Source organism: Strix uralensis, chromosome 5 (genome assembly GCF_047716275.1).
Source record: "Strix uralensis isolate ZFMK-TIS-50842 chromosome 5, bStrUra1, whole genome shotgun sequence".
In the NCBI taxonomy this organism is placed as follows: Eukaryota; Metazoa; Chordata; class Aves; order Strigiformes; family Strigidae; genus Strix; species Strix uralensis.
The window spans coordinates 18643295-18667019 of NC_133976.1; positions in this window are offsets into that span (position 1 = coordinate 18643295).

Genomic DNA, 23725 nt, shown 5'->3' on the forward strand with positions numbered 1-23725 from the left:
TTAATTTAAGGCTTAGAAATGTAGTTTAGCTTTGGTTGCTCTTATGGCTTGGCTATGGTAGATATGTTTTGAAGTAACTGCATTTCTAGTTTACAGTATGCTACTGTGATATTGTACTAGTTCTAGTTTCAACATATTTTCTCTGGTAGGATTATATGCAAGTATGGACAGTGACAGTATACAGAGACAGACATTTGGGAAATTATTTATGAAGAAAAGCTGATCAGTATTCAGTATTGTCAAGATGACATCCAATTGCTCACACGACATTATTTCTGTAGCATGCCATCAGAATACTGTCCTTCAGACTGGATCTGTATTTAGGGTAGTTTATGAGAAAATTGCAGGCTACACCCAGAGGTGATAGAAATATGCATAACACTAGCAAAATTATATTGATTTACACAGGTTAAGAATTTTCCTGTGCCTTTATTATGAAGCTAGCATACATGGCACAGAAATCTCTTAGTGAAATAACCCTCTCATAATTTACTGTATAAACTTACCTGATCATATCTTTGTTTGTTTAATTAACTTAACCATTCTGCAGGATGGAATGAAACCCTGCCATCCCAAACAGGGAGGCTATTACTTTGCAAATAAATGGTATTGCCACTAAATACTTCTGGCAAAGTGACCACTCTGGTGCGTGCTGTAGCAGAGAGTTTCATATTGATAAGACTTAATGTATGACAAGAGATTGCAATTTCTGTCCAACACCACATTCTCAAATATGGTGCAACCCATTTGAGTAAGAAATAATTTGGTCTTTATGCTACTTCCATCCTGAAGCTCTCTTCAAAAGAGACAAATTGTGATAAATTATGTGTGGTGGTGTTCTCTTGTGATTGATTGCAGAGAAAATCAAGCTATTTCACTTAGATGCTCACTGTGGAATTGAACCAGGCTTACCAGAAATAAGACAAACATTTTACATTGAGTCATCAAGCCCTGTTGCTCAGTCTGGAAGCTGTTTTTAAGTTTCACACACCCCCATTACTCAACAGGATCCACTTCTTTCTTTCAGGGGACTGGTAATTAGCACAAGTACAGTTATTGTAAGCTAATTATATGTTCTAAAACTAATGTACTTACATGAACCAGAAGGTAGCTTACTATGTGAGCATTTGATAAGCAAACAGGTGCTTAAACGATTTAATGGGTTTGTAGCCATCTGTAGTGATTAATGATGTTTGAGAACTTCACTGCAGTTCACAATATCATCATAAATGAACACCGGGACATTTCAGTTCAAAAAAAGTGATTTCCTCCTCCAATCCCTTATGCTGAGTTACAATTTTATATAATTTTATATTCCAAGGGGCAATGAATATTTGAACTTTCCTAGAAGCTATGAAGAAAAAAGAAAAAATCTTCCCTTAACTTCTCCCCACCTTTTCACTAGAAGGTAGAATGAAGTATATTTTTCCACATATGAAACAGTAAAATAGAGCAGATTTTCCTTGTTCATAATCAAATTATTGCTTCTCAATCCCCTTACTAAGTCAGAAATCTGGGTTAAACAATTTCTGTTCACCATACCCTGTAGAAATGTTGTCCCTTCTGAAATCAGTGGCAAAATTCACACTGGCCAGATACTCTCCCCGTCTGGAGATGAGGAGCTGAGTATGAGTAAAAGAAACTGCTCTGCCTGTGACTGAGAAGTGGTTATGACTGTATAGCATTAAGCTATGCATTAAGCTGTAGCATTAAGATATGGACCCACAAAAGACAGGGTGGGATACAAGATATGGGTACATCTCAGACCTTGATATCCTACAGAAGCCACACTTTTTCCTTAGGACTAACGGGAGTCCATCCTTCAAGTCATGATTCACAATGTTGTAGGTCTTTCAAAATGAAGGTGATGCTGTTGAGGTCCTCCTACAAGATAACTAAAAGTGGACCATTAATTTCAGCCAGGCTGTGGGAGACCCAGGATGAATTATTTTTACAGAAGCTGTTGTATGGAATAAATCAACTGCTGAGGCAAGGCAGAATGAAGACTGGTCTTTATCTGGAAGGCTAGCAAACTCATATGAGAAGAACATGTTTAGGGAATTCAATCTCTACTCAAGTAATTTTCACTCTATAAAGTCCAAAATGGACAAGTACACAGACTTAGCTCTGTATGGAGTACAAGTTCCATGACCACCTCAACACAATAAGCCCAGTTTCTTACACATTTGTGTTACATGGCTGACTGACCTTAGCATCTGAAGGAAAGAGTACAACTTCTGACTGAATTTTTTTCTTGCTCATCAGGGCTGTTTATAAGTGTGAATTCTATGTGGCTTTCACAATGTTCAAAAATGCACTCATGTCTCAGTCTTCAAAACATTTGTAGCACTTAGCAGGTGTTTCCCAATACCAAAGTTCACAAACATTGTAAGAATTCACCATTTTTGAGACCTAGGACCCTCTTTCCACTTGGGTTTAGATATTTTTATAGGTTCAGCAGCTTGTAAGGGAAAACATAAGAAAAAAAACATAAGAAAAAAACTTAGCTGGAAAAGTAATTTATTTGTTTTATACATATACAAATTGCTGATAAAAACTGTATCACAAAGGGACTTATAACCTCCTTAGGTACAAGATGAATCAAAAAGAATTCTGTCATTTATCTCCCACTTACTCCCTTTTCTTTAAGTGATTTTTTTCTAGAAATGCTTTTAAATTGAAGAATTCAAATAGGAAGTAAATTCTAAAATGTCAAATTGATTAATTAATGTATATGTTATTGCAATAATAACAAACTACCTATTTTTAATTTATTCAAGGAATTGTCTGATTGCTGGAAACAACTTTTCCATCATCTTTATTAAATAAAGTGATTAGTTGTTCATTGATATGTTGTATATTTCAACATCTCAAACCAGGTTGCCTACTGGTCTAACTTGGCACAGCTTCATTGATTTTACTGACTCTGTTAATGGAAAGGTGACTGCAATGTAGTACTGCCAGTTTATGCCAGCAGATTACTGTCTACCTGTATTTTCAAGGTAATGTACTGAGATTTCATAGAATCAGTCTAACAAGGTATATCAGTTATTTCTTTTTGATAAATTGGCATTCAACCAGCAATTGGGATGTATGATTTTACCTCAGCTTTTTCACATATGCTTGAGCCAGCTTTAACCCAGCTAGTTTAGAGTACTCTTGAAAATATGGCAGCACAGCTTCCAAATGTGCCACCATGACTCATATGGCCTAAAGCCAATGGCTCTGAAGTGTCACCTAGTATACCAGCTAACTGCCAACAGTAACCATGTAGCCCTGGCATACAGTAGACCCATTGGTAGTAGCAGACCTGCAGGCTTTGTACACTCAATAGAGTTTGTAAAACCTCAGGACTGAGTCCTAACAAGATTGCTGTGTCTGAGGTTTTCTTGACCTACCTGCAGCTTTGTTTAACTTGGTTTAGGTATGATGGTAATTTCTCTAATTGATCAGTTGTCTATGGTTGTATTTTTTGTTAGGTTATGTGATAAGAGCTCACCTGCACACCCACAAAGGAACACAGAGGAACAATGACAGGTGGGGGATCCCTGCTGGTTGCTCCCAGGTCTATCAGCAGAGAGCCATCAGCCCATCAAAAGCCCATCTCTACAAATCCAGAGAAGAGGGGCACAATGGCAGACGGGGAACTCAAGAACTCAGAGGGAGGGACTCCCTGTCTGATCCCCTCCCAGCAGAGCCTCAGCCCCATTGTCCAGGTACAAAACCCACTAGGATGAGTCACTGAGACCAGATCTCCATGTCACCTTTTGAACTAAAGGGGAGTTGCTGCCTAGGGTTATGGGACACAGTATGGGAGGCAGGGAAAGAGCATGTTGGGATAGCACAGGATTTATTAAGGCATGTTCAGCGGAGGACAAAAGGTGGGAAAAGGGAGGGATTTAGATGATTGGAAAGAAATGAGTACGGGAAATAGAGGGACAGGGAATAGAAGGACCCATTTGCCTGTAAGCAGGGGCTAGTCAGTATGCTTGTCTGGCCATGCCCTGCACCTGATCACTTCAGCCTGTCCTGTCTCCTTATTAAATTCCTTCAACTATTTTCCATTAAGTGGCTTTTCATTCCATGTGCATGTGCAAGTATGGGGCCTGTGGTGCCAGTGACTGGAGTGAGTGTGTGATCACTAGTGAAGATCAGGCTAAATGAGCCAGCAGAAAGGTGAAGTGGCCTGGGATCAAGGGGTGTGTGTGGGTGTCTGAGGGCCAGCTGGGGCTGTGAGTGTACCTGTGTGTCTCTAAGGGTGAGAACACAGGGGGATCAGCTATTGGACCAGGGAGTCATGGACACATGTGTACGTGTGTGTGTGTGATGGTCTGCACCATCAACTGAAAGGGGGCTGTGGCCTTGGGTGTTTATATGTCCAGGTGCCAGAAACTGCAGAGACTGAGATCCAGGGACAGCAACTGGACAGCAACTGGGTGTCTGAGTCCAGATACTGGAAGGACTCACACAGTATTTATATATGTAGATATGATATATATTCCTGCTAACATGTCTCCATCTTGCTCATCCAGAGAGGGGAGCAGGATGAGGCCATTGGTGCTGTCTGTGTTTGTGTGAGTGCTCTGTGTGTCTGTCTGTTATTTGTATAGCCAGACGTGTATTTATATGTGGTGTAAACCTGTGGTCAGTGTGCATGTGTCTAGTGGGAATACATTTTCAGCCTCGTTACTTGTTAGACCTGGGGGCATGGAGCTGCAGCAGCCTTGCCTTTTTCAGGCTGTTGGATCCATCATGAAATGTTTTCCTCTAAGACTTTTGTTTACCTTTGCATGGTACAACCATAGTTTTATATCAATAACAGCAATAAGCAAATATTCTGTGTATTATAGAGATCTGGTATGAGAGCAGCAGTCTGAGAACTGGAGATAGAGGATGTGGCATGGAGGGGTGCAGGACTGGAATGGTAAGAGATGGAGAACAGCCTTGGCACTGGGGACCCCACAGCTGCAAGCAACTGATCAATGGTCAGTCATAAAGGTGTAAACCTGGAGCCGGACAAAACTGGTTTAAGGGGTAACAAGGAGAACAAAGAAATGGTAAAAAACATACAGAAAAGACACCATACATATTAAGTTTGGATGTAATGAAGAGCTGCAAAACAAAGAATAATAATAATTAAAAAAAAAGGTGTAAAAACATTTAAGCAAACATATAAAAATGACTCGGAGTAGGTACTGGAGGAGGAAGAAATCATCAACATCAACATAACATTACTCCTGGCAAAGGAGCCCAGATGAGACTAACTTTCTATCACACCCACCAACCCCCACCCCTAGTAGATTAAAACCACCAGTATTAGGACCCACAGGAGCAAGGGAAGGGTGAGCATAACACTGTGAATAGGGGTAAAAACTAAGAAATGTGTGTAAAACCATTCTAACTTCATTATTATTATTTTTTCTTTAACAATTAAATCTGGACTAATAATGGTCAGATTCTTAACAATTCTGTAATATGAACAATAAATTCATGGCTTTATATATAAGGTTTGCTTCCTCTCTGTCCATTAACAAGGTTTTGAGCATAACACTACACATGCTGAAAGGTATCTAACCTTTGGAAATGAGTGTCACTATAAATCTGGCAAATTGTGTGGACACACAAGAAGGATGTATTCTGGAATGCTGGAGATGCTGGGTGCAGAGAAGGGCAACGAGAAGGATGTGATGGTATAGCAGTGAGGTAGTCATGGAGGAAATAAAGGGAAGAAGACAATGCTGTGGACAGAGGGAAATGTTGAAGGAACAGTACCTGAAAGAAACCATGCTACATTAGTTCAGGAACCGTTGTCTAAAAGTTTTTAAAAGGAATTTATCAAAAAAGTATTGTATCATTTCTATGAATGCTAGTGACAATATTCTGTTAAGCACTGTCTGCCTTCTGCCAAGCTATGAAAGCTGTTCTGAAATCAATTGGATCAATAATATAGCCTCTAAAAATAAAATCCCCTACTGTTGCTCCCTTGACAGCTGTGGATCAGAGAGTTGCTTTATATAGCTGATACTTACTCACAATAATATCACTTACATGAGTTTGAATGGACAATACCACACTCAGCACAGAAAGTGTTCTTGATCTGTTTTGGATTTTGGAATTTGAAAACTTGCTATTCCGAAGTTTTATGCACAACTTTTATCCACAAAATAAAAAAAATTTTATAGTTTTTTATAAGAATAATGAACATCTTCTGCTGGGCTCAGGAGAAATTTAAATGAAAATAAAAAAACCTGAGATCTAAACACCTGTTCAAAGGCTGTTACTATTCTGACTGAGATAGCTGCTCATTTGAGGGTGTTTATTCTAAAGGTCAAATAAATGTGGCAGTGCTTATTTGCAGTTGCTGTTAATTCATGGGCAATGTTAATCAACATACTCTTAAATTTGTGACTATAAACAGCAATGAGCCCCAACTTGGTTGATATCCACAACTACTGCCATGTGTACTTCAGAAATATAGACATAGGATCCTTTTCTTTGGCATAACTATTGTCACACCCAAATGAGCTGATGTCATCTAACCTATCTAAGTAATTTCTAACCTAATCTTTTCTTATTACCTCCCAATACTTGACCTGTCACAACTGATGGTAACTGTGTTATCCATCTGATCATGGCTGACCTTTTTAATGAAAATGAAGCTGAAGGTATATTAAACTCCCTAGTCTTCTTCACATCATCTGTTGATAAGTATTGGAACATCCTCTCTTTGGTTTTGCTGTTACTCTTTGTTTACATATAAAAATATTTCTTCTTATAACTCTTTATGTCCTTTGCTAGCTGTACATCATTTGATGATGTACCCCATTGCTACACGTCTTACCCTTTTATTCCTTGTCATTCAGCATGGTTGATGGAAAGCATATCCTCTCAATATATGTATACCTTTTAGAATATTATCTGATCAGCATTGGTAGTTTCTGGTTTGGGCTGGGGTAGTGTTAATTTTCTTCATAGCAGCTCGTATGCTGTTATGTTTTGTATTTGTGACAAAAACAGTGTTGATAACATAGGGGTGTTTTAGCTGTTGCTGAGCAGCACTTACACAGCTTCAAGGCCTTTTCTGTTTCTCACACTGCCCTGACAGCAAATAGGCTGGGGGTACACAAGAAGTTGGGAGGAGACACACCTGGGACAGCTGACCCCAACTGCCCAAAAGGATATCCCACACCATATGACACTGTGCTCATCAATAGAAGCATCAGGTTTTTCTTCCCAAGTTATTTGTTATGCATGATGAAACTCTGCTTTCCTGGAGATGGCTAAATATCTGCCTGCTGATAGGAAGTAATGAATGAATTCCTTATTTTGCTTTCCTTGACCAGTGCAGCTTTTCCTTTTTCTGTTAAACTGTCTTTTCCCTGACCCATGAGTTTTCTCACTTTTATCCTTCCAATTGCCTGCTCCATCCCACTGAGGGAGAGTGAGCGAACAGCTGTGTGAGGCTCAGCTGCCTACTGTGGTTAAACCACAACAGTCCTTTTTGGTTCCCAACTTGGGGCTTGAAGGGTTTGACATAATGACAGATTTGACTGGAGTGTGCTAGACTGAAACTGTAGCTGTTATAACTGTTTAGCTGCTAATTGACAGGCTTCTGTACTTGCCATGGGGTTTGTTTGCCTTGCTGTGTATTAGAGTTTAGTGCTTGTTAGTGGCTGCTTTTTGCATTTGATTTTTGTTGTACTGCCTACTGTCTTACTCTGCTGTGCCTGGGAACATTCTGGTAACAGCAATGGCCATGCACCTGGACTGGCAGATGGCCAGGGCATCACTGCTGTTCCTGTGCTGCTGTACTGGACAGGCTGGAACCCCAGTGTGAACTCAAGTTGAAGGGACTGTGACCTCTGGATAAATACACATGGGAGAAAGTATACCTGAAAACATCTGTGGCCGTGGATGTGCTCACACTGCAGCAGGTGCACTCCTGAAGGGAATGTAGCCCAAGGTTAAGTCCACGTTGGAGCAGGTACACCTTAAAGCATCTGTGGTCATGGATAGGCCATGCCAGAACATTTCAAAGTGTCTGTGGATGAGGATAAGTCAATGCCGCATCAGGTTTATGGTTTTATCACAGAAAAATAAGAAGACATACACCTTGGAGCAAAGAATGCTAGGCTGTAGAGATGAAGCCCTGGGAAGCACTGTCTCTGAGAGATCGTACTGGATAATTAGGTCAATATGAGCAGAGAATATGGCCACTGTTGCCAAAATCTGTCAATGTAAAAATACCTGACTTATCTGCTTTTGCGTTTGGCACTATTTCAGCTTCTATTAATATATGTCCGGTTCTGTTATTCATAATTTAAGAAGTAGGTTGTTAAGTTGGAGATGATTCAAAGAAAAACCTCAAGACTAATTGTGGTATTGGGGAAAAAGAGAGTGGGAGTTTTCACGAAGCTAATCGCTTTAGGATCAGGCAGTCATAAATGAAAAAATATAATTGGATCAATGCCCCCATCCTGTTCTGAAACTATTTCTGAGAAAGACTCTGTTGAAAACAAGAAATCTAGAGAGGATTTTAATCTGTAGGCTAAATTAGCTACTCTGGATTTCTCTCCTGGTATTGCTATAGGAAACAGCTATGAGATAAGAGAAGGTTTTTCAATCTAGTAAAATTATAACAGAACCCAACATCTGGAAATTTAAATCACAAAAATTTTGCATATTTTAAAGCTGAAAAACTAACTGCTGAAAACTTTTACAGAAGATCACTTGGCAGTTCATCAGTAAAAATATTAAAATCAAGACTAATTTTTTTTTTTTCCTATAAGATATATTCTCACTTAAACTGAAATCAATACAGGGAAGGTGTGTAGAAAGTCAGGCTAGGTGATCACAATTTCCTTTTCTGATTTTATGGGTCTGTGATGTTCAGAAATTTGAATTAGAAACATAACTTCATTTCAGTCTAGTTAAAAGATGTCTACCATATACCCTGAGCTGGTAAAAATCTGGGATCTAGATACATATCATTTTGAAAATTTCAAAACTAAACAACAAATCGTTAGTTTTATGAATCTCGAAGAAGTTGATGAACAGTCTTCAAAACCAAACTACTTTCCAAGCAAATATTTCCAAGTCTAATAAGCCATAACGTAGAGATGTACTACTGATATTTAAATTTATAAATAAAAAACCTAGAAATAAATACATTTTTAGAATCAGCAGGAGAAGAATATTTTCAGAGAGTTTCATAACTTCTGAATGATATATAAACATTGAGAATGTTAGACCCAGATGGGCATGCTGTGAACTATTCATAATGTTAAATGCTAATATTGATAAAACAACAGCATTCACCCTTTATAGATTGCAATACATAAAATTGTTGCTGGCCTATTATTGTTGCTTTCATCTGTGAACCCTGAAGAGGTTTTGATTTTAGCAGTTAATTGTATATCAACAGAGAATTTCACCGACTTTTCCTATGTTTAAAATGCAGTAAAATTATAAGTGCCTAAGATTTAAGATTAGCGATCTGTGTGGACTTGAGATTCAAGATATGAATATTGTTTATGGATTGTGCATATGAATAAATGAATATTGCTCACAATGCACTATAGGCTACCCATGCCAAAGGAATGGGACAACCTGTTCATGCATTTTCATAACACAGAACGAACATAACCAACATGTATACCAAACTTCAGCATACTGCAGTATTGGATATAGTTGCTTTAAAGGACAGTATTTCCTGAAAATCTGTGTGCACAGTCAAGGAAAACAGAACCCAAATAAAGCAGATCATGGTAACACTTTTAAATGGTAAGTGAGCACTAAGTGTTACTTTAGTCACACTGCTTCTTTAACGAGGAAGCAAAACACAGTACAAATTAATCAGAAAAGTCTAGAAAACACAATTTTCTTGAAAAAGGAAAGTAAGGTGAACCAAAATTGTCTTTACCTGTTGTTGCTCAAAACCATAGTTCTGTTTACTGTGTTAACTGCATGCACAGCTCAGAGGTCACTAATCAATTTATTAAAGCAAATAAAGATAAAACTCACTTTGCAGGGACAGGAGGTGAGGTTTGGGGGGCACCAATTTTTATTTCAGTGAAAGACCTAAATATCTCCAGTTTTAGCTGAAAAAAATCTCTTTCTACTGTAATGATTTATGGGAGGCATATCTGAGTTGATTTGTATCTCCATTTTCCCCTGTGGTCTCAGTTCCCAAAACAATCTGCCTCTCCAATGATTTACCGGGGTCATGGAACTGTAGTGCATCATGAACAAAGCAGTCTGGTCAGAAAACTTAATTCAGCTGATTGTGAAGACAGATGAAAACAAAATCAGACTAGACTAGACTAGACTATTTCAGCTGGGAGAGACCTACAATGATCACCTAATCCAACTGCCTGACCAATTCCTGATGACCAAGTTAAGGCATGTTGTTAAGGGCATCGTCCAAAAGCCTCTTAAACACTGACCAGGCAGGGGGAATCAGCCTGTTCCAGCGTTTGACTACTCTCTTGGTAAAGAAATGCTTCTTAGTCCAGTCTAAACCTCTCTGACTGATGTAGCTTTGACCTGTCAGTGCACCTCCCTCTACCCTTCCTGTTCTCAGCAGGAAGCAATGAGGTCACCCCTCAGCCATCTTTTCTCCAAACTAGAGAAGCCCAAAGTCCTTAGCCACTCCTCACAGGACATTCCTTCCAGCCCTTTCACCAGCTTTGCTGCCCTCCTCTGGATGCATTCACGGACCGTCACATCATTTTTAAATTGTGGGGCCCAGAACTGCATGCAGTACTCCAGGTGAAGTCACACCAGTGCTGAATACAGTGGGATAATCACCTCTTTTGACCAGCTGGTTATACTATGTGTGATGAACCCCAGGATGCAGTTTGCCCTCTTGGCTGCCAGGACACACTGCTGACTCATGTTGAGCCTGCTGTCGACCAGCACTCCCAGATCCCTTTCTGTAGGGCTGCTCTCCAGACATTCCTCTCCATATTTATACTTGTGCCTGGCATTACTCTGTCCTAGAAAATTTTCCTGGCAGTGGTGGGATTTGAACCTGCACCCCCAAAGAGACTGGAGCCTTAATGCAGCACCTTAGACTGTTCAGCAACTATATCCACCAACCAAAATTCAACTTGTCACAGGATGTTTTACAACAAATAATCTCCATCCATGACTTAAATATAGTAGGAAAAAGGACTGAGAATGGTTCTTTCTATAGGTAAAGGTAGACACTCCTTGCAGTGTACCACATATTTCTGGTGCTGTCATTAGCTGTCAGGGAATATCATCTGGAAAGTTCTACAAATGTCTCCTTGTTTATGAACCTGTGATCCCTTCCCAAGAAAAGAAAGGGTGATAGCATATTTTTGGGAGGAATGTGTGTTGAATTTGCATTCAACTATTTATTTTCATATTTGTGGAGTGTAGTGAGACTGGGGCAATGAAACATCTGGCCCTTCATGTAAACACAGTCACTGCAGTGTTTACATCATCTACTCTAGGCCTCTAAGAGATGCAATATGCAGGACTGATGTTAAGCACCAAAATTCCTTAATGAATGAATGAAGGAATGTAAGTCCATGCATCAAAACAAGTCAGAGTATCAAAATTAGATGTGCTGCTACGCAATATGCCATGACATGAGGGTAGAAACAGAGTGAGGTCCTAAGTGTTTCTGCATTAATCTGTGATGCCTGTAGAGCATGGAATTCAAGGGCTTTTTTTAATGATATTTTTGACATTTCCAGGGAGAGTTCAACTGAAACATGTTTTACAGATTTCTTTGATTCTACTTAAATGCTTTGAGACCTAGATAGATGCTTTCCTGATTCTGTTCTTCAGTGCTGCTTTTGCTCTCCATGCTCTCCTGTCAAGTAGGTAATGTGTTGTCAATAACTCAGTGATACTAGATGCTCCAGTAACTTGAAAAAAAGAATTTATATAACTATACAAAAGATGGATGATGAAGTTTCTTTAAACATGTTAGAGTAACTACTGTATACCACACAATTGTTCCAAATATTGGATATATACACTTACCAGGGGTACAATGTGCATTTAATTTTGTACATTTATATTTCTGGGACAAATTTTTCTTAGTCCTTCACACAAACTGAGCCAGTAACAGTAACAATTTACGTCTCTTATAACATGTGCAACATGAAAAACCCTTAGGTTATTTCTAACATTCAGATGCTGACTCTGTGTATATAGTTAATAGCCCAGTCTCCTATGAACCTGATCTTCCCAGATGGACAACCACATCGAATCTGTCTGTCAAGTGATTTAAAATATATGAGCCTCACTAGGAAGTGTTAATAGCCTGGTTCTAGGTTCTCTGACATCCTATTAACCTGTAACTTATGTCACAGTCCTTACAAATCATGTCCTCTTATCTTTGTGCAAGAGTTAAGTAAATTTTTCTTTTTGTACAGTATTTATATGAGCTGCCTTGATGCTTATGGAATGGCATTGCTCATGAGATTCAGCTACAATGCCTTGATGTACTCACAATATAGACTGATACTATCTCTCTACCTGTTTTGAATGATGTTAGTAGTTGCTCCCTCTTTCCTAAGTAAATTTTGTATTTAGTATTAACTGCTGCATAATTAAGATCTGTAAGGAGCCATTAGTGAAAAATACTTTGCAAGTGAACCTAACTTCTTCCTTACATGAAGAACTGTATTTCTACTCCTCTTGATTTAGGTGGAAGCACACAGTATATTCTGTAGCTCTACAGTACGTTTTCCCAGCTCTTTTCTCTTTGTATGTTTTTTTTAGAACATTCCCCCAGTATGCAGAAGCATAACGGAAGGCTTGCTGATATGGAGTGCTCTGTTCAATCAGGAAGTGCTTAATCAGGTCACTCATTTTATCAGGTTATCTTTGCAGGAGTTGGTGTGCATAATGATAATGTCAACAATTAGAGACAGAAGCTATGGCATTGTGTTATATTTGGCCAGTGTAATCTTTTAATGTTTCAAGCATTTTATGTATCTTCATATTGCTAGCAGCCTCAACTAAGAGAGTAAGATAAAGTAGACCTTCTACAAGAACTAAAGACAACAGGGATGGTAATTAATCCCCACCTCTGAAGTAATGTTTTTTGCTTGGGGTTTATATGCATCAAGCTTGATATGCCAGCAGGAGAAAAAAAACAAAGAAGATAATTCTATATGAAAAGACAAGCTAGACGTGGAAGAGTAACACACTCTAGTTAAACATACAGGAGAGAAAGGCCCTGAAAAAGAGTGTAGAGGAAGTTCAGATCCACTAGGGTATTCAAGGGGAGGAAGAGTATGTAGGATGCCCATGCACACCCAGCCATATGAGCAGTTTCTTGTGTTAGGATCATGGGATCACAGGATAGGATCTTGTGACAATATAGGGTGAAAGGCGCCTGTGAAGATTTTTACTCCAACTTCTTACTCAAAACATCGTAATCTCTGTGGTCAGATGAGGTTGCTCTGGATTTTATCCTGTTGCATCTTGAAAACCTCCAGGGATGGACAGAGACTGCACAACTTCTCCAAGCTTCTACTATGTACTTGCCTCTGTAGAAAAACTTTCTCCTTATATTCAGTATGAATCTTATTTCAATTTACACCCATTGCCTCTTATCTTCCTTCTGTGCACCACTGTGCAGACACAGGCTCTGTCTTCTCTATAACCTTCCCATAAGTACTGGGGGAGCAGCTGTTCAGTCTCCTTGAAGCCTTCTCTTCTCCAGGCTAAACAAGCCAGTCTCCCTTTGCTTCTCCTCACAGAGCAAGTGCTCCAACCCCTACCTATCTTGGTGGACATTTGATGAACTTGCTACAGTTTGTCAATGTCTATCTTGTATTGAGGGGCCAAAACTGGACACAGTACTCCAGATGCAGTCTAATGAGTGGTGAATGGAGGAGGATAACGCCTCTCCTTGACCTACCAGCTTTGCTCCTGTTAATATAGAGCAGGAGGCTGTTAGATTTCTTTTCTGCCAGGACATGCTGTTGGTTCATTTTCAGCTAGCTCTCTGACAAAACCCAAGGGCCTTTTTTCACAGGGATGCTCTCCAGCTGGTCTGTCCCTAGCCTCTATCACTGTAGGGAGTTCTTCCTTTCCATGTGCAGGTCCTCATATTTGGCCCTGTTGAAATTCATAAGGCTCCTGTCAGCCCATTCTTTCATCCTGTCCCTCTGTAAGGCAGTCCTGTTGTCAGACATATTGACTGGTCTCAATTTGGTATCATCTCCAAAGCTGATGAGAGTGCACTCCCCTGCCTTTTCCAAACCATTGATAAAGACATTAAACACAACAGTTCTCAGATTAGACCTCTCTGGCACTCTATTTACCAGCCTCCAATATGAGTATGACCCATTAACCTCTATTTTTTAAGCCAAATCATTCTACTGGATTTTTACCAATCTGTTGCTCACTCACCCAGCCTTTAGTGTCCTAACTCATGTGCAAGAACATGGTAGGAGACAATGTTGAAAGCCTTGCTGAAATTTTTATAAATGACATCCCTCACTAGTAAATCCAGTCATTTTATTACAGAGGCTACCAGGTTGGTCAGTCATGATTTACCCTCAGTAACCCAGTCACCTTCTTCTCCTTCATGTGCCTACAGATATGCTCCAAGAGGACTTGTTTTATGATTTTCCCAGGGACAAAGTGAGGCTGAATGGCCTGTAGTTCACCAGCTTTTCTTTTCTGATCCTTTTTGAAGATGAGTGCTTTCTTCAGTCATCAGGAATATCTCCAGTCTCCATTACCTTTGAAAGATGACAAAAAGGAGCCTTGCAAGGACATTGGTCAGTTCTCTCAGCATCCTCAGATGCAGCCTGACCTATGGACATGTGCAGATGGAGCTTTTTTTGGGTACTACAAGTCTTGATCCTCATCCACTGCTAGTAGCTCTTCCCCTCCTTCAAGATTTTCATTAATCACAGAGATCTGGGAGACTCCACTGATGAAAAATGAGGCAAAAGTAGCACTGAGTAACTTGGTCTAGTTTGCAACCACTGTCTCTAAGTCACCTGCCTCATTCAGCAATGTTCCCACAATTTCCTTTCAGTGCTTTGCGACAGATGTAGCCATAGAAAATTTTCTTGTTGTTTTTTGTGTTCCCTGCAAGCATCACATCTCAGTGAGTTTTAGATTTCCTGACACAATCCCTACATACCTAGGTAACACTTCTGAATTCTTCCTTTGTAGCTTGTCCCACTTACACGTCTTTTTTTCTTTTTTTTTTTTTTTTTTTTTTTTGCACTGGGACAGTGTCTTCCCACAGGATCCCACCAAGAAGTTTCCCAAATACACTTAAGGATACTTGCCTGAAGTCCAGGGTCAGTATTCTTGGTCCTCTCTTTTGCCATTCCCCTTAGCATTCTGACGTCCACTGCTTCAAGGTCACTACAGACAAGACTGTTATTGATTGCCATCTCCCTAGTCCTTGCCTGTGAATAGCAGAACCAGCTGTGTATCACACAGGGTTGGTCCACCCAGACCAAGGTTCTGTCACCTTCAGAAATCTGCTTGGCTGCTTGCATCGCACAGCGTTGTCATTCCAGCATGGAACAGGGAGGTCAAAATCTCCCATAAGAGCCAGGACCTGTGATACAGAAACTTCCAGGAATTGTTCTCCTTTTATGCCTTCTCTGAAATACTATTGATTTGAAAAAATCGAATGAGAGGAGTCTGGCCACAAAATAACCTTGCCATTGCCCCTGAGAGAGCAGAAATTCAGATGTTGAACTTCAGTGATGTGCTGCAGTGAACAAGGCAGATTCTCAGTGTGGAGTGCAGGGACTGCAGTCCTGACAAGTGCAGGCTTGAAAGCTAGGTGGGTTAGCCCTTTCAGCATGTGAGAGGGGCCTGAAGACAGTGAATCTAGGACTGCACTCTGAATGGAAGCACTTCACAGAAACAGAGCACAAGATCAAACCCATGGCAGAGCTTAATCTAGTGGCTTACATTCACCTTGAAAAGTCATAGCAATGATTGTGTTCAATTTACAGAACTTTAGTCAGACATCTGCTTAAAATATTCGGGATTCATAGTTTAAATGGCAAAGCCACTGCCCAGGTGGCATAAACCAGTCATACAGTCAGCAGATCTCACTCTCTGAGTACTGCACTTCCAGTAAAGATTTATTGGACAGCAGTGGGAAGTCATTCAGCAGAAGATTCACTAGCCTCAGTTATGAGCTTCATTCAGTCCTAAAATTCGGTCATCTTAATAGCAAAAAGATACAGAGGAAGTGCAGCAAGGAACATTTCTAAGTCTTTGCAGATTTCTGCAAGATTTCATTTAATTTTAAATCTTCGGAAAGAAAAGAATAGAAAGTCTATATTCTCGGAGTCTACTTACAGTTCCTATGATGGGAACAACAACCAGTTTAGGGCTGGAAAAGAGGTGCTGTGAACAGGGGACCTGTACAGGAGGCCAGGGGAGAAAAAAACCACTGGCATTTTAAGGAGGACTAGCTAATCTATCACACAGAGATGTGCTGCCTGTCATTCAGACATTCACTAGGTCCATAAGAACTGCTGACAACACCTAACAGGTATGCACTTTTACTGATGACAGACAATAAATTTATGACTGCATTAGCATGGAATAAACTTATTATGCCTTTCCAGCACCCTTATGCTTGAACAACCATGATTTAACTCCTAATCCTTAAATTTCTAGAGTTGGGATAGCCTCTTAGATCACTGTTGTGCAGATGCACTTTAGTGAGCTCTGAGACAGCTAGACCTGAACTTTTAAACAGTACCCTTAAGCAGCACTATGCCAAGCTTTGATTTATTGTTTTTGTTTCTGAAATCCAGGCTTATTACTTCAGGATGTTGCTCTGCTGGGTCATGCAGAGGTACTAGCTCACTCAGAGACAGCACAAGACCACACTGTATAGTATAGAGTGACACAGACATTCAAAAAATAGTAAATTAAAGCTCCAAATTTAATGTGGAAGCTGCATTTTATTTTTTTTTCCCACTTCTACCTGTCAGGGACTACCCATGGTTGTTCCAGCATGGCTACATACAAAAGAGTTATGATAATGGTTTCTTAAGGTACTATATTTGACTAATAAACAGCTTTCTATTATGATTTACACTACACCTCGATTTTAACAACTTTGCTTTGATCATATTTTACAAATATAAATGGCTGCAAATACATTAACATATCAGCTTTGGGAATTTTTTTTTGTATTATTATTTCTTATCAGATTTGCAATAAACTGCAGGAGTCTGCACACCTGTTACAAGATTATTTTTTTGCTTTTCCACATAGAGTATGTATAAATTGATAAAGTGTGTAATTTTAATGCTGCCTTTGTTTTAATCTTAATCTTGGCTTCACTGCAAATGCAGTCTTGATAAATATTAATGTTAACTTATGTAGTTTTTGTTACCAAGAAATTTCTTGCTGATTGGTGAAAATGTCTGTACGGGACAATATACAAACCCATGTATATTTACACACATGTATGTATCTATAAACATTTTGAAAATCACATTGGTATTCCCAGAAGTTTATTCCTCAGGATAATTTTTCATGTGGTTTCATCTATATTATCCTCTGAAGTAAAATATAACAGCAAGCTCAGAATTTACTCTGTTAAATTTTTCTATGATCGAAATATACCGAAGTAGAAAACTATCCAGTCAGCTAATAAGGTGATGCTGGTTATTCTATAAATACCCACCAAATGCTAGAAAATTTAGGATCATAAAGTGTTATTCTTGAACACATTACTACTCTTGGAAATATAAATACGTATTACCTCAATATCAAGTTGTAAATTACATTTTCTGTGAAGACAAATAGTAGTATCTAGATTTCATGGAATGACATCCTTCTGGGGTATCATGTTGCAATTATTTTTACTCTTTCTGTGCTACTTGAAATTTTATTTGATAATGAACAAAGTTTAAAGGTTTAGATACTTGGATCGAATCATTTACCTTATGCCAAAAGTTCAAAAATCTCTTCATTATTTTCACAAAAATTGTGTTAAAGGTGTGGTTTTTCTGAGGCAAGGGATAGGTTGTTGGCGGGAATATTGAATGTTTCTGCAGGAAAACATATTTTTCTATAATAGTCTCATTGAAAAGAAAGAACCTCCAGATGTGGCCATATCCCTGCATCATTTTTAAAAAAGCTCACTATCTTTTTGTTCCCCTCTTCTTCATGTTTCTGCATTCTTCCTCAACCTCCCTTTCTTCTCACCAATTACAGAGCATCTTATTTTGCTACTATAATTCATCTCTTTATTCTAAAATCCTCCCAGCTGATTCCCACTTCAGCCTGGATTTATCTTCATTAGCCCCAATATTTGTTTTTTCTTCTCCAATAACAATTAAGTCTTCCTGACAGTTTCCAAATGTTATCATGGGAATTGAACCAGCTTTACAATGACATTTGTTATCTCTTTGGTTTGGTTTCAACCTAAGCCTGCTGATGTTTTTGCCAATCTCTTTTCCTCAGAGGCTTCTTTGGTCAGAGTGTCAAAGGCAAACCTGAGTATCTCCTGCCCGGGGAAGCCTCAGCAAATTTAACAAGCACATTTAAATTTAAAAATAAATAAATAAATATATATATATCTCCTTAATTAGTACACACAATAAATACACACTGTAGAAGTCAGGAACTGTCATATTCAGAGGTAGCAATAAATGCGAAATCCTTTTTGTACCTACAATGACCCTTTAGTAAAAGAACAAGTGGGTTAACAAACACTAGAAGGAAGAATTTTGAGGAATCAGATCTATGTGTCTGATTCAGTCACTCTTCCAGCATATTTTAACAATCAGCTGAATGAGGGTATTCCAGGACCTGTAGGATTTCAGTCCATTCTTCTCGAAAGGCTATTCACCTTTAGAGATGCTCTTTACATAACCAACAGAAGACCAGAGTCTTCCCTATCTTCTTGTGAGGACAGCAACACCACATCTCATATGGAGGGAAGAACAGGTTTCAGGTAGGTGCAGAACAGTCAGATAAAATATAACTCCCTTTTCAAGTTTGGCCCTGTGTTTCTGCAGAAAGAGAAAAAGAAACAAAGAAAGGAATACAGCTGACTGAGAAGTCAGTAAACTTTGCTAAGATTTAAATTTCTCAATTACTAACCTGCCTTGTTTTATTTTTAATTGTGTATCCTATGAACTGGTATTACTTTGGCATTCAAAAACTTTCAAATCTTATTGTAGCTATTACCTTTTATGGTTAGCTTCCTATAAATACATCAGAGCTATTAATGAGTAAAATAAAAATACTTCGCAAAAAGAATACATTGGTACTGTGCTTGCTGTTTTTTCTAATGGTCTACATTGTAAAATAAATGAGACTGAGCCACATTGTTCCCCTTAATTTATGAAGAGTACAAAGAAATATCATAGAGCTATACCAAAAAATTCATATTCTATTAAATTGCTGTGATCATTTTGTGAGCAAAGCTTAGAATTCCCAGATTTTTTACAGCTGAATAACAAAGCCAAGGAAATGGAATAACTCCAGCTAAACTCATATAAGTGTTAGATTCTATGAAATTTCTGCCAGACTTTTTTTTATCTGCTCGTATACACATGTGGTTCCTTAGTGCCTCTCAGATTATTTTCTTAGTTTTTTCTCACCAAATGATACAGTGAAGCAAGTTTTTAGCATTTTTCAACCACACCAAGTAAACTCCAGAATATTTTTCCCAGTCTTCCTAAACTACATATCTATCATCTTTGAATACAAGCAAAAGCATATATTTAATTCTACTAATATTGCAGGAGGGCAGCAGAGGGAAAATAACATTGTGACACTCCTTCTTTTCAAAAAAATTGTTATTCTGAAGAATTCAAAGCATTTTAAAACCACTATTTCAGTCTTGAAATAACTATGGCCTACCTCTGTTTAAAAGATGCATAAACTAAAAACCCACAAGGTTTAGTCAGCTGCCTGAAATCAAGCAATGAGTTAGAGAGAGCACTTAGGGCACCTAAACTGGTTATAAAATTAAGGGTGTTCATGTGAACAAGAAAACCTGGAACTACTGAATATATCATAGTAGTTAAATGGCAGTCAGAAATTAAGTGGAGAAATGGAGCTGGGGATGATTCAAGGTTTGGTTCTGTAATTTCAGCAGGTGGGGAGACTGCAGAGGGGGAAGCTCTTCTCCAGCCTGTGTGCAGCACGTTCCGCCATGGTAGTGAATCCCAGCCCTGGATACACATTCTCAAACCCATCACTCAACAGGCTGGGAGACATGTAGTGGTCTTTACCTCTCTTTGTTGTGTGGACATACTAGGGATTTTAACCAAAAGTTGATTGCTGAAGAAACTACAGAAGAAGCACTACAGAATAACAAATTGTAAAAGAAATATTAATTATCCTCTTTATGCTCTCATTTCTGATGACTAGTTTTTTATGCACAAATCAAAACTAGTTTGGAATCAAAAGGATTGGGAAAAAGCAGAATATGAAAATAAAATAATTTTAATTAAACTTTTCTCAGTTTTGCCAGCTGGAAGACCTTTTTTTAAAAATTCAAGTTTCCTTCCTTGCCAATTGCATTTTTTCCAAATTTTCCACAGACTTACTTTTCCCTTATGACGTATTTATTATAAAGGGTACTGAATACTATGCTGGAATTCATTCTGATATGAACAGAAAACAAAAGAGAAAGAAAAAAAGAGAAGAGAAGAGAAGAGAAGAGAAGAGAGAGAAGAGAAGAGAAGAGAAGAGAAGAGAAGAGAAGAGAAGAGAAGAGAAGAGAAGAGAAGAGAAGAGAAGAGAAGAGAGAAGAGAAGAGAAGAGAAGAGAAGAGAAGAGAGAGAAGAGAAGAGAAGAGAAGAGGGGAGGGGAGGGGAGGGGAGGGGAGGGGAGGGGAGGGGAGGGGAGGGGAGGGGAGGGGAGGGGAGGGGAGGGGAGGGGAGAGGGGAGGGGAGGGGAGGGGAGGGGAGGGGAGGGAGGGAGGGGAGGGGAGGGGAGGGGAGGAAGGGAAGGGAAGGAGGGAAGGGAAGGGAAGGAAGGAAGGGAAGGGAAGGGAAGGGAAGGGAAGGAAGGGAAGGGAAGGAAGGGAAGGGAAGGGAAGGGAAGGGAAAGGAAAGGGAAAGGAAAGGAAAGGAAGGAAAGGAAAGGAAAGGAAAGGAAAGGAAAGGAAAGGAAAGGAAGAAGGAAAGGAAAGGAAAGGAAAGGAAAGGAAAGGAAAGGAAGGAAAGGAAAGGAAAGGAAAGAAAGGAAAGGAAAGGAAAGGAAGGGAAGGAAGGGAAGGAAGGGAAGGAAGGGAGGAAGGAAGGGAAGGGAAGGGAAGGGAAGGGAAGGGAAGGGAAGGGAAGGGAAGGGAAGGGAAGGGAAGGGAAGGAAGGGAAGGGAAGGGAAGGGAAGGGAAGGGAAGGGTCAGGGAAGGGAAGGGAAGGGAGAAAGAAGACAGAGAGAGAGAAAGGACAAACACAGCCCCAAAAGTCTTTCCTCAATTGTTTCTAAAGTTACTTCCAATTTCATGCATTTAAAATAAACCTAATCCATGAGGTGACCACCTTCTGAAGACTACTGTGTATCAATTTGTCAGTGTGTCCCTTTTTTGTTGCATAGTCTAGCAAGATGCAAGTTATTCTCTGTATCACTACCAATTTTTTCCACAGCAGTACCAGTTCACACAAGAATGACAGCAGGAACACAGCTGTCAGACTAAAGATATTTGGTTTGTCTAGTTTTGACAGTGAGAAACCCAGAGTATTTGCTATTTCATGAACAGTAAAAGATCCCAGCTATATTAACCTACGTCATCATGATCAAAAATAAAACTTACATGAAACACAGCGTGGGCCAAGCTGCTTTGGATCCATTTCAAAAATTGCACCCCTTGGGGTTTCTGTTCATATCACAGACAACTGGGTAGAAGACACAGGGACAGAAGACAGCTGCTATAAAAATAACTGATCATATTCACCTCACATACTCAAAGCTAGAATCAGCTAAAGGTCTCATCTACTGTAACCAATGGCTATCTGATTTTCCTGTTTTCCGAAAAGTTATTTTAAGCAATGAAGACAGCTTAAGAGATGCAATGTGAGAGAAAAAAAATAATAAAAAACTCCAGAACACAAAATGCAGCATATATCAGAGGACTAGAAACAAATCTTTATTTTTTAAAATACTCTCTGAAATAATCTAATTGGTAGTATACCTCTAGATCATAATGAGGTAGAAAAATAGGTGGTTTTAAATTTAAGGATGTGATCTCTGTACCTTTATATTCTGTGATACTTGCAGTAAATCCAGAGTAAGACACTGAGCTGGTAGCATTGCAGGCAGCCTAACTGGTTATAGAGTTTTGAATCAAGCTGAACAAATTTAAGGCTTTATAGTATAGTCACTGCATTTATTTTACTAGATAGTTTGAGAAGCTTTCATGCTTCACTCACTTTTCTGCCAACTATCTCCTCCATAAACTACAGTTCTTTGTTTTATATTTATATAGGGCCTTATTTAAAACACTCTTGCCATAATCTCAAAACAACAATGCTCTTCCTATGAGTACTGATACAGTGTTGTAATCAATGCTACAAGCACAATAACACTGCTGGAAACATTAATGGAGGAAACATGGAATACCTTTTCTTCCCTCAGGCTTACAAAAATATTGTAAGAAATATATCAGCTGATTTACAGGACAACTGCATAACTTCCAACACCCTATCAATTCTGCCCAGAAAGTGTCACAGAAGCATCGCTTTCAAAGAGTGATTTAGCAATACAGCAATTTCTCTAACAAAGAATGTATTTTTAATGACATTTCACCATTTTTTTGACAATGGCTTTTCATATTCATTTATTTTAATTATCCTGTGTATATGTTAAAAAATCATTCCCAAATCCATGAAGACAAGACTTATCTTTAAAATGAATCAATTACATTAAAACAACACCAATAGTAAATGATATTACTGAAATTTATGCATAAGGTAAAATGCTCTGTAGACATTTTAATAACGAGGAGGGGAAAACCTGCATGACTCTCCCTTTGTCTGTGAAAAGCCTGGACAAGGGGACATAAGTAGACACATGAAGCAATGGATGTGTAGCAGGCTCAGTGTGCAAGGAATTGCTTGTTACTGTAGCACATCTGTTAATTCAGCCAATAAATAGTGAAAATCAAAATATATTAAAGTACATTGAAGTAATTGAGCGAATCCATCCTATGTAGTTTCAATATGTCTGATTTCACCACATCCAAGCTATGTATCATGGTTGCAATGTTAGAGAAGTGCAGCTGAAATTAAGGATTTTAGTCTGATTATTATAAACCTAGAATTAACTCTCCCCTAGAGTTAACACTAACAACTTAACTCTTCCCTAGCCTCCAGTATAGCCATTATCTCTCACATTTCTATTGTGCAGTTATCTTTTTACACCACAAACTTCTTCACTCATCAGCATATTCAAACCCATTCAAATAATTAAGATTTACAATATACTACATCAGTGTGACTGGTAGGACAGCATGTACTAGCACAAGGCTTCCAAAGTTCTTAGAAACTGAATTTTCCAACAGTCTTTCAAAAGCAAAGCCTAGCCTTTGGTGTAACAGATATGTTTTTCCACACTGATAAAACAGAAAAGGTTTTATCCATACCTGATAGGTTGAAAGTTTTTTTACATAAACATTTGAAATAAAAAATCACCATATCATACACATGAGTCCAATCATAGCAAAACAGAAATAGGGGATAAAGGCAATTCCCACTAACTCATGGTGTGA